Source organism: Pimephales promelas, chromosome 1 (genome assembly GCF_988280905.1).
Source record: "Pimephales promelas chromosome 1, fPimPro1.hap1.1, whole genome shotgun sequence".
In the NCBI taxonomy this organism is placed as follows: Eukaryota; Metazoa; Chordata; class Actinopteri; order Cypriniformes; family Leuciscidae; genus Pimephales; species Pimephales promelas.
The window spans coordinates 48,934,269-48,947,100 of NC_142769.1; the positions used below are offsets into that span (position 1 = coordinate 48,934,269).

A 12,832-nucleotide genomic window follows, 5' to 3' on the forward strand; every position below is an offset into this window, starting at 1 on the left:
GAGATCATGACTTTTGCATAAACATACACGTCACTTTCGAGTCAAGTGGCGTGTTATCTATACGCATTCTGAGCTATCCGCGTGTATGTCTACGCCATTAATGTCAAGTGATTCCGCGTGTCTGTACACAACGTTAAATGTCCGAGCGAAACAAAACAAAATGTAGATCTACATCCGGCGAACAATGAACCTTTGGTCTAATAAAACATCGGTACACAGTCAATCGTTCTCTGAGTTTTGTTTTCATGATAATCGAATGTAAAGAGTTTTATCTCTAAAAACTGTTTAGCGTATAATGCTAGTAATGGGGGCATTGAGTAAGTAAAAAAAAAATCGCTAGTTTATACCACTAACAAGGCTCAAAATAGCCCCACACTAACACAGAAACATACTGAGGCTCCATACATGCAAAACGAAGCATTGAGAACTTTGTAAGTGTACAGACCGTTTAATAAGAAGATACTTTAAGAAGACAGTTCACTTTGAGTATACAGACAGGAGCCGTCTCGATAAGTCGATCCCCGAACACCGTTCATACAGTTCAGAAGTTCGCTGAACTTCATACAGTTCAGATCACTCAGCACGACATTCGTGGTTTGACTTATCGAGACTATTTTTTAAGATGGCTCCTGTCTGTATACTCAAAGTGAACTGTCTTCATAAAGTATCTTCTTATTAAACGGTCTGAACACTTACAAAGTTCTCAATGCTTCGTTTTGCATGTGTGGAGCCTCATTATGTTACTGTGTTAGTGTGCGGTTATTTTGAGCCTTGTTAGTGGTATAAACTAGCGATTTCTTTTTACTTAGTCAATGCCCCCATTACTAGCATTATACGCTAAACAATTTGTAGAGATAAAACTCTTTACATTCGATTATCATGAAAACAAATCTCAGAGAACGATTGACTAGGTACCGATGTCTTATTAGACCAAAGGTTCAGTTTTCGCCGGAGTTCTCCTTTAAGTCAACGGCGTTCGTAAAAGCGCTGAAAAGCGCTGTTAATAGCACGCCAAAAATGGAAATACGAATTGGCGTGTCATACATACACCATTTCATGAGATCAGTCTGTGATAGCGGTTCCCTGATGTCCACAAATTAGTTAACTCACATAATCAAGAGCACGGCGGCATGCGAGACAGAAGATAAAGTGCTCCAAACCGTCCGTGTTGCGCACGCGTGGCGAGGGAGAGAGACCTGCCTCATGAAGCGCATGTAAGACAGAGAGCATCATTATCGGCCCGTTTCAACCAATCACCAGTAAACAACCCCGTGACGTAATCAGACCAACTAATCGATCATGACATTCCTTGACAATGATTTTCATAATCGATTTTATAGATTAGTTGTTGCAGCCCTAGTTAAATGCAGCCTTAATGAGCATAATAGATACTTCTTTCAAATTCATAAAACAATCTCTCATAAGTTATCGCTCGCACGATTCCCAATTCCTCTCAGCACTCCCTATGTAAAACACTGCAGAAATAGTCTGATCTCTCTCTCGTTCTCAGTCATTCCCTCTGTTTGCTAGTGTCCATTGATCAGTTCTGAAGGTAAGGCCCTGAGGGGCCAAACCACAGTTTTAACATTCAGCTGCATGGCACAGAGTCTGGCTGCCAACGCACAAATCACTGCTTTTGCATTAAAGGCTGCACACGAAAGCAAAGAGGCGGCAAATAACGATATTCACAGATTAAACCCGCATATTCGGCCTCGATGCGGCACATTTCCCTCATCTGGGAAACTCCCCGCGGATCCGTCTTTGTCAGCCTCTTTAGTGGCGCTAGCGAAAGCCACACGCTGAGTAGCGGTGATACACAACCCCTTTCTGTCTTCAGTCTCCACTGCACAACCATAAACCCCGTCTCCGGGGAGCGGCGGTGTGAAGGGCACTCCTGATGGGTGATATTGATGTGTGTTTGAGTGCGTGCGCTCAGGGATGCCAGTCTGCCAAGAGCCCACAGCCCTCAACAAAAGTCACACAGACACATCGGCCCACCGGGGACATCAACCGCTTCACTATCTCTCCTATACACTCCGTCAGGGTGAGTTATGTGGTTTTGCATCTCTCTGAATAACGCCATACATCACCCAATCAGCTGGAGATGGAGTCAAGGAGAAAAGCCAACGAGTGTTCGGAGAACAAGAGCGGGCAGAAGTTATGGCACCGTTATATTACGGGAAGGCATTCACACGCTAAATAAAAGAGGACGACTCTCATACTTCACGCAAGGCATCGATAAAGCTTTCAGGCACAACGGATCCTAACAAAAGTCCGCTGATATCTCATTCGGAGAGAGAAAGAGCAATCGAGATACAAACTAAACTGAGGATGCATTAATTATCCAGCATGTGAGCACTTTAAAGCCACAATATGTAATTTTTCTGCATTAAAAATAGCAAAAATAACTGTATCTATGTTATATATTTCTGTTAGATATGTACTTACATTATCCCGACAGTTTCCACCAAATTTCAAATACGGAGAAATTTATAGTTTAATTCGAAGACACGGGACGTTTCTTTATTTCCGTTTCGTCGCCCGTCTATGGCGTCATATAACCTTTGACTCCTCTATTTTCTCTAACTTCCTTGCGGAACCCGGCGAAACCAACAAACACAAAGGGGAACACTGGACTACCGCCAATAAAGCAAAGAAAATGACGAAATAAAAAAAGTAGTACGTATTTTTATGTGTGTAAATCACGTGCCCGCTCACTCTTAACAGACACACTGTCCCCGGTGCTGCTCGCGCATAAAGCGCTCCCTGTTCACAGTAACCGTGTCGTCTCATTCAAAACAGCCAACTGTTGCTGTAAGCGAGCCGCACACATTGAATACTCATATGAGTCAGGCTGCGAATGTACGTGCCCGCTTCAGCGCGCTCATGCTTACTAAATAAACGCCTCACCTCCGGCGCCGCGCACTCACTACATTCCCTTTACCCTTTAGCACATAGTGGATGAATAACGCAAACCCAGTCAAACGTTTGACTGCAGTATCTTATGTGCTTTATAATCCGGTGCGCTCTATATATGAAAAATTTTCTAAAATAGGTCATTCATTGAAGGAGCGTAATATTAATATTTATATTCGTCTGTATAATAGTTATGGACCACGATTACGCTTTGCCTGCACGTTCTGCTGCTACAGCCAGCTCATTAGCTAAAGCTCAAACGTACCTGAAAAATATGACGCGAGAAGGGTTTGGGACAGGAGAAGCATGACACAGGTAAACATTGGCGTTGCATTTAAAGCTTCTTGACAAGCTAAATTTACAGAGAGATGCCGTATATCCGTATATTTTGTGAAACGATGATGTCATGTCATGAGCTGAGCTGGTTGTCATTGACAGCGACAACAACTCCCGTGAGCCCACGCTCTTTCCCGACGTCATCAAAGTACGTCTTTTGTTATTATTTTAAACGAGTGACCCCTGGTGGCCAAAAATCGCATACTGTACGTTTAAAGGGGTCAATATATATTTTTGTTAGTCTTTTTTTCCCCACTTACAATATTAATAAAGGTTCTTTGTGGTGAAAAATTTGAATATTAAATGATTTTTATGATAATTTTCTTTCTGTTCTATAGACCTCATGCACCAGAGAAACGTGGGCGCCGTCATCTTTAGAATATTGTCGTTGAACTTATATTTCGTCGCTCTGTATATTTCTATGGCATCGCTGTCGAGGAGTAATTAGCTGGTGAAGTGGATTTACTTATTGTAGAGTTAACAAACATTATCATAAGCATTGTAAAGCAGATGTCTAAACAAATGTCGACCGGGAATTTTTTTTTACGAGCAGTTCATTCATACCTATGCAAGATCGCTGTGAAAATACAGACCGGATGTCAAAAAGACAACGAGCGCAATGCTGAAAAGGGGCGGGGCTACATAAGGTCTATTAGAGTGATTTCTGAAGGATCATGTGACTCTGAAGATGCTGAAAATTCAGCTTTGATCACAGGGATACACTATTACAAATTACAATATATATATATATATATATATATATATATATATAAACATAATTTTTACGGTAAAATACTGGCAGCTGTGGTTATTTCATTATCTGATTTAATGTTAAGTTACCGACATATTGTCTATCTATCTATCTATCTATCTATCTATCTATCTATCTATCTATCTATCTATCTATCTATCTATCTATCTATCTATCTATCTATCTATCTATCTATCTATCTATCCATCCATCCATCCATCGATGGATGAAGGGACGGACGATCTATCTATCTATCTATCTATCTATCTATCTATCTATCTATCTATCTATCTATCTATCTATCTATCTATCTATCTATCTATCTATCTATCTATCTATCTATCCATCCATCCATCGATGGATGAAGGGACGGACGATCTATCTATCCATCCATCCATCCATCCATCCATGTCCATCCATGTCCATCTGTCCACACATCTCTATATCTGTCTATCCGTCCATCCATCTTTCGGTCGTTCTATACACACTCAGAGGTCACAACAGACAGGAAGGTGTCAACAGACAGTTTGGGATTAATTAAAGTCAGACTACTGGGCCCTTTTTTTCTTTGTAAAGCTTAATGATTTGTGGACACGTCTGAGGCCTGCCGATGGGACGAGAGAGTGCAATGAAGGGGTGAGGCGGAGAAGAAAACCAGCTGCCACCAGAAAACAAAGTGAGAATAAAAAGAAAGAGATGAGAGGAAAAGATAAGATAAGGTCCTTGAATCAAAGAAAGAAAGAAAGAAAGAAAACCTTTGTGGAAAAGGAACAGGCAGCTGCCAACATAGAGAGATATAGAGTAACAAAAATGTGTGGAAAATCATGGTTTACAAGCAGCCAATAACCTGATCAAAACCGGAATATTAGCAATAACCCGGTCGCGCACGGTCATGTAAACCCCGGCAATTCTCTCGATATTTCATCTGACTCCATAAAATGAAAAGGTTTTTAATGTTCTCTGTGCATCATTAAATATAAGTGAAAGTTTGATTAATTTCTTTATGAAATAATATCATCAAATGTTACAATTTATTATGTCAGGTAAATTTATCATCACTTACAAAATATCAAATGTTCTGGAATAAAAAGACGACAAACCCGACATTAGGGAAATGTACGTGCCGCTCAGAGTCTCGCGGACTCCATCATGGGCTCATCTGAGGTACAGAAAAGGCCCCGATCCTTCCGCTGCATTTAATTAGCCGGATCTCATTTCATATGTGGAAATTTACTGTGTCCACCCTCCCAGATTTACTGGGGGCAGACGTTGATTTACATGGAACCATTTGCTAACAGTGGGATTAGCATTGAGTTCACACCTGGTTTACCCATCCACCTCCTTTCTGTGTATGACATCTAAAAACTTTATTACCTTTAGTTTGACTTATTTGGAAATGAGACATATGTACCAGTCACACTGAGACATTTCAAATAATACTAAACACATGTACACTTGCATATGACGCATTTTGCGTCTTAAGGTTGCCTGTACGTCGCCGTTTACATCAGGATATTACCAATTGATTTCAAAATTCCGTGTATACAGGAGTAACTCTCAGGAGAAACCAGCTTGTAAACGTAGTCAATGTATTCTGTTACATTCATGTATTATGCACCACTGTATTTATATATAACTGTGTCCATTGCATTTTTTAGGGAAAGAAAACTTATTCCTGAACCCTTATTTTCACATTCTTTGCCATCAAATTCTCAACATTTCCATTTCACAGCCCAATCATCTAACACAGTCTCATCCCAAGAAGTCATATAACTGATGTCTTAGGACGTCTTTTGACCATACGTCAATATCCGCCTTTTTAGGGCCCCCTTAAACGGCGGTAGATGACGGTCCTGGGCCGTCATACAACTGACGCTTTACCTTTAACGTCGGTCAGGTGAGGGGGTAGGTTTAGGTCTGGGGTAGGGTTAGGATCCGATAACGTTAAAGGGGGCCCTAAAAAGGCGGATATTGATGTATGGTCAAAAGACGTCAGTTATATGACGTCTTGGGATGAATCATCCATCCAACTCCAACTTGGTGAACTCCAGTGATAAAATAACTGTTAGTGCAAAGGGGTCTAAACAAAACCAATCCATTCTCTCGTTCAATTCATCCCGAGGAAACGGAGACGGGATCACTGAACATCCACCTCAGGACACAGCATCCCGATACTCCATCTGTCCTTGCATCACTGGAGCTTCAAACGTAAACGCTGCTGAAGGTTTACATACACAAACCCCACTGCTTATGTGAGTGTGTGTGTGTGTGTGTGGTCATGCTGGCACGCAGCGTGACAGAGACAGATGATGTGATGATAGAGGGCTGGTCTGGTGTGTGTGTGTTTACGTCAGTGCCTCCAGACCCAAAGCTTTCTTTGCCTTACACACTCCCACCATGCATTAGTTAATGACCACTGCTGAATACACACACATCTCATGTCTGAGACAGTCTGATGTGTGTGTGTGTGTGAGCATCAATCTCCACTTTTTCCTCTAATGTTTGAAAAAGTATAAAGCTCTTTAAAACCCTTTCATATTATTGATTATTGAGTTATTTGATTGCAAATTCCAAATAAGATTATACAAATATTTAGTAATAAATTCGCAAAAATTTTGTTCTAAGAAGTTTAGTGTTGGTAAGTGTTTACTTTTCTTAGATCCCCAAGGATGCAGTTATTTGAGTAAAAATTATAGTTAAACAATATTGTGAAATATTGTTACGGTTTATAATAAATACTATATTTTAAGATGTAATTGTGATCAAAAGCTGAATTTCCAGCATCCTCATTAGATCCTTCAGATCTAATAATCTACAATCATAATCAATTTTTTTTTAAGAAACAATTTAAGAAACGAATAAAAGTATTAATTTCTCTCAAAAAAAGATAGACCCTAAACTTTTGAATAGTATGGCAAACATTATATAATATAATTGCCAACACTATTTTTTCTAAGTAAATAAAAATAAACACGCACACTCAAATGTTTTAAATATACTGTATTTAAGAATTCAGTTACCACATTCATAGAATAATGAAAATTATATTTATGGATATTATTGTTATAACATTATTGGCGTCTTTCAATGGCATTTCAGTGGATAAAAAACAAACAAACAAATGCGCGGGATGGTTGTTGGTGCCAGACGGGCCGGTCTGAGTATTACTGGGATTACTGGGATTTTCACGCACAACCATTTCTAGGGTTTACAAAGAATGGTGTGAAAAGGGAAAAACATCCAGTGTGCGGCAGTCCTGTGGGCGAAACTTTGACTGAAATAACCACTCGTTACAACCGAGGTATGCAGCAAAGCATTTGTGAAGCCACAACACACACAACCTTGAGACGGATGGACTACAACAGCAGAAGACCCCACCGGGTACCACTCATCTCCACTACAAATAGGAAAAAGAAACTACAATTTGCAAGAGCTCACCAAATTGGACAGTTGAAGACTGGAAAAATGTTGCCTGGTCTGATGAGTCTCGATTTCAGATGGTAGAGTCAGAATTTGGCGTAAACAGAATGAGAACATGGATCCATCATGCCTTGTTACCACTGTGCAGGCTGGTGGTGGTGGTGTAATGGTGTGTTTTCTTGGCACACTTTAGGCCCCTTAGTGCCAATTGGGCATCGTTTAAATGCCACGGCCTACCTGAGCATTGTTTCTGACCATGTCCATCCATTTATGGCCACCATGTCCCCATCCTCTGATGGCTACTTCCAGCAGGATAATGCACCATGTCACAAAGCTCGAATCATTTCAAATTGGTTTCTTGAACATGACAATGAGTTGACTGTACTAAAATGGCCCCCACAGTCACCAGATCTCAACCCAATAGAGCATCTTTGGGATGTGGTGGAACGGGAGCTTCGTGCCCTGGATGTGCATCCCACAAATCTCCATCAACTGCAAGATGTTATCCTATCAATATAGGCCAACATTTCTAAAGAATGCTTTCAGCACCTTGTTGAATCAATGCCACGTAGAATTAAGGCAGATCTGAAGGCGAAAGGGGGTCAAACTAGGGATGCACAGATACCGATACCGGTATCTGGTATCGGCCTCGATACCACATTTTCTAAAGTACTCGTACTCGTTAAAAGTCCCCCGATACCGGGGGCCGATACCATGTTCTGAGAACATGCTCCGGCTGCAGCTCAGAGCGGGGAGATGGGGAGACATGTCAGCCGTGTGGAACAGTGATGCGCGGGTCAATGTATAAACAACCCGCACACTACCAACGTTTTCAACTACCCGCCCGCTACTCGGACCGCAAAAAAAGTAAGAAAATTTTTTACCCGACCCTCTTCCTGACCGTATTTTTTAAAAGTAGTACATGCTCATCGTAGCGTCATTGGGCCATAAACGTGTAACAACACAGCATCGCAAGAAGACGTAGCCTACATATAACAAAGGCAGCACTTTGGTCATCATCTTTCATTATTTCGGTAAATGTCTCCCACACTTACTCTTTTTATTTGTGTATTTGCGGAGCTTCCACTCCCCAGTCTTCACCTTTTCTCTTGCCGCCTCCATCTCTCTGCAGACTAGTGATCATAGACATGGCCGGTTCGTGAACGAATCGGTTCTTTTTAATGAACCGGTCGAACCAGTACGCTAAATCGAACTGAATCATTCGCATCAGTTCACGTCTTGGGTCAGTGCTGATCCACAAGTTACTACAGTTACTCACTTTCAGACATGCCTGACAGTCCCTCCGAGTTGAAATAAACCAATATCCCGAATTATATTTTACTCCAGTAACTCTAACAGTTCACTGAACTGAGACATGTTGTTGCCACAGCTGAGAGAAGTGACGAGCGAGAGCAGCTGATACTGCGCATCCGCGTAGTAACGAACGCAGAGGTACAGCGGTTCTCGGATCACACCAGTACAGAACTGAGAACTGTTTAGACTGAGCTTGTGTGTCATCTTCGTGCCAGTTATTCAGCCAATAAATAAATTCGGCCTATATATTTCATAGAAAATTGTATCTAGTACTATATAAATACAAAGGTTTAATTGGCATCTTTTTCCAAATGACCTGACCGACCGCGACCCGAATATCATTAAAAATATTTTTGGATGACCCGTAACTGCGGGTAACCGCGGGTGACCGCGGCGCAGGCACCCGCTCATTTTGGATCAAACCGTGCATCACTGGTGTGGAACAATTTCAAAGTGAATGGCTTTGGATTAGGAGAATAAGTTTACTTGTAGTCGCCAAGTTACTTATAGTCAGTTGAATGTCTGTTGGGGGACCAAATAAATAAAGTGTTATCAGATATTAAGCTGATCGTACTAATACTCTAGTCTACTAATACTCTAATGACAGTTAGTTGACATGTAATTGAAAAGTTACTTATAGTTAGTAAAGTGGACTATCGAAATAAAGTGTTACCCAAGTAATTTAATCAAGGACCTAAAAACCCATATATAAAAATATTTAAATCATGTTTTTTTTATTTTTTATTAAGTACTCGGTATCGGTATCGGCGAGTACTGAAATGCAAGTACTCGTACTCGTACTCGTTTTCAAAAAAAGTGGTATCGGTGCATCCCTAGGTCAAACACAGTATTAGTAAGTTGTTTTCCAATAATCCTTCAGGTAAGTGTATCTATATACATGTATGTTTGCATATATATATATATATATATATACATACATATTTATACACATACATGCATATATGCATATATAGACATATATACAGTAGGTATACACCCATTTTACCCTTCAAAAAAATAGATGTGTTGTGAGGAGCCTTGCTCTATCTGTCAGGAAGGATTGTGCTTTGTTAACCGCTGAGACACAGAGACTAAGACAGAGTTTACCTATAGAACAACAGTTGTTCCTGACACTGCCATCCTGCTGTTTTAACCCCGGCCAAAGAGTCGGCAAATAGAGAGAGAGATGAAAAGAGAGGGAAGCAATTAGCCTAGTGTGTGTGTGTGTGTGTGTGTTTTGTTTCTCCTCCCGGGTCCACCAGTCTCTCTTCTTTCCCGTGCCCTGGCCTCAGGAAAGTGCTGATCTGGCTCTTTCTCTCGCCCTGTCCTTCTCCTCCCTTCTCTCCCATGATCCTTAGCTCTCTCTCTCTCTCCCAGCCAGTCAGAGTCACGCAGTGGGACATGAACACAATGCTAATCAGGTGTTCTTCTTCATCTCTCCGTCTCGCTCGCTCGCGGTGATGTCAAAAGTCATAAAAGCAAGAAAACAGCCGGCCTGCGTATTTGTTCCTCCCTTCACTTTCATTTACTCAGTGCTTCATTCACATACAGCAATATATTTCAGCTTGACTAATATGTTTGGACTCTAATCCAGGGAAAAACACTTACAAAATCACAGGTTTAAGACCAGATTTGACATTTTCTGGATGTGTCTGTGGGGTTGTTGCTATGCAGTTTAGGCACTTGCCTTTCTTAGTCGTTTCTGATCGAAAATTGTTTCAAAAGCTAATTTTTATTTTGGTGATATAAAAGAGACCACCCATCATTTCCCCCCTCCTACAATTTAAGTTAAACAGAGATTATTTTCCATAAGCGGACACTTCTGTGCAGTGTTGGGGAAAGTTACTTTAAAAAGTAAAAGAGAAACTAATTGCATTATTTATTTACTTTAGCATTGAGAATTACATGTATGTTACTTTTTCTCAAATGGTCGGGACATAAACAAAGCAAAAAAGTTTTTTTTGGCAAATGTAAATGCCTTTTCACACCAAAAGTGAATAAATGAATAAACCAATAAATGAATAGATCATGACAACATGGCGGATGTAGCATGTCCAGATTGCATTCATATACAGGGCATACTTTTTTAGCGGTTGTGAAGTAAATACTTCAAGTACCCATTGAAGAGAGTATGTGATTTCTTACTTCAGAAATAAAACCACAAATTTCACAAAAACACAAGTCATTTTAGCTTATTTTAACCCAAATTGGACCATCGAAGCTCAACAGACATTGATAAATAAAGTGAGATTAAATGCAATTGTGTTGTTTGACATATTTATGGCACGTTTGCATAATATTCTGAGTTTGCATTCACTGGAACATTAATGTGAGCATGCATTGACTGATCCATAAGCATCATGTTTTCACACACAACATCTCTGCACTTACTCATGACTTCTCTCAACATGTGGACAGGAGAGCTGTCAGTCAATACATGGGAAAACAAAGAAACTTGCAAAGTAACTCAAATATAAATGTATGTAACAAAGTATGTCAATTCAAAAGTAATGAGTTACTTTTTTTTTTTTTAAAGTAATCTGATTACCGGTAAGTAACTTGCCCCAACACTGCTTATGTGCATAATTGTGTGTTTTATTTTTTAGAGTTTCGACGTGCATGATGTTCTGCTCTAATGATCGTGTGTATGAATTCATTCTGACGCTTTAAATTAGGACTTGCTCACGACATGCTGGGAAAGCAGCCGGAGATGTCGGAATGCGACGACATCATCCCAAGCAACCGGCATCACCATGGTGACAGACGACACAAAGTGTTAGTTCACCTGAACTGGACAACCATCACTGCTGAAGAACCCAATCACTTAGACTATATCATTATTCACAAATCTCAAGAACAGACCGGGCATACTATGACAGTACTATGACAATACAAACAGCTAATGAAGTCAAATCAGCATTTTAACACACTTTTGCGTTTAAAAACGTCTAATAGCCGTCCAAATTAGGCTTAAACAAGAGCTGTCAGTGAAAATTTTAGAGGCGTCTAAACCAGCGATTCCCAAACTGTGGTCCGCGGACCACTAGTGGTCCGTGAGGGTACTGCAGGTGGCCCGTGAAAAGGCAAAATAAAATATTTTACCAAGAAATTCCTATAAAAAAAGTAAAAAGAATATGTACCCTATATTTATACAAAATGTCAATTAAATTGTCAAGCTATTGTGTGATTACTAAAATAGGCTAGTGGCGGTCGGCCATGACGTTCAAGCTCCGTTTCGTCAGAACCACGACACCGGATCGGTGGATAGCAACAGGTTAGGTGAGCATTTATTTAGTTGTTTGTTTTTAATATAGGTCTATATTAGACAGATGATACAAACAGGAAGGGAAAGATGTGGAGGATATTACGTTCTATTATGATATTACGAAGCCTGTTGTTCAAATGAACCTGATTATAATATGTAAAATATAATATCATTTTTAATATCATAATATGTGTATTATGAGGTGGTCCGTGAAAATTCTTGATTACAAATAGTGGTCCACACACACAAAAAGTTTGAAAACCCCTGGTCTAAACCATAGCCCAAGAATACACTAGTCATCCAGTTATCCAGAAAAACATGATCGCGTGATTTAGTGCATAATCAACCAAAGACCGCATATTCATGCGGGGGCCTCATTTTTTCAAATACGCCGCACTTTCGCAGCATAAATTGCCGATTTCCGTTCAAAATATGCAGGGCTTGCATGATTTCATTATCCTCGCATTTTCGTTGCAAAAAAAGTCGCACATCTTAGCAGAAAGTTGTAAAATGTTGCGTTTGTCACACGAGAACAGCCATTTCCCCCCGTTGCCATGGGAACGATATGAAGTGACGTAATTACGCGACGTGAACATCATCGAAAAGCTGTAAAACAGGAGTACAGTTGAATTTGTAAAGCGAAATAAAATGCACCTGAAAATCGCCTGTCGAATATCATAGGTTGTATTTTTAAACAGAATGAATATTTTAGAAGGAAAATCGGGAAGGTGAATATGGATTATTGGATTTTTAAAAATGAAAACAACGTGCATGAAATGTTTTGAATTGAAATATTCACAGCTTAAATATGCAACCATGTTGAATTTCAA

The 12,832-nt window shown here is 40.1% G+C and overlaps 1 protein-coding gene across 1 annotated transcript in view; it reads right to left on the bottom strand.

Annotated features, from left to right (window-relative positions):
- Positions 1-12,832, bottom strand: part of fgf11a (fibroblast growth factor 11a) — a 79,343-nt gene that overhangs the window by 36,324 nt on the left and 30,187 nt on the right. The window lies entirely within an intron of this gene.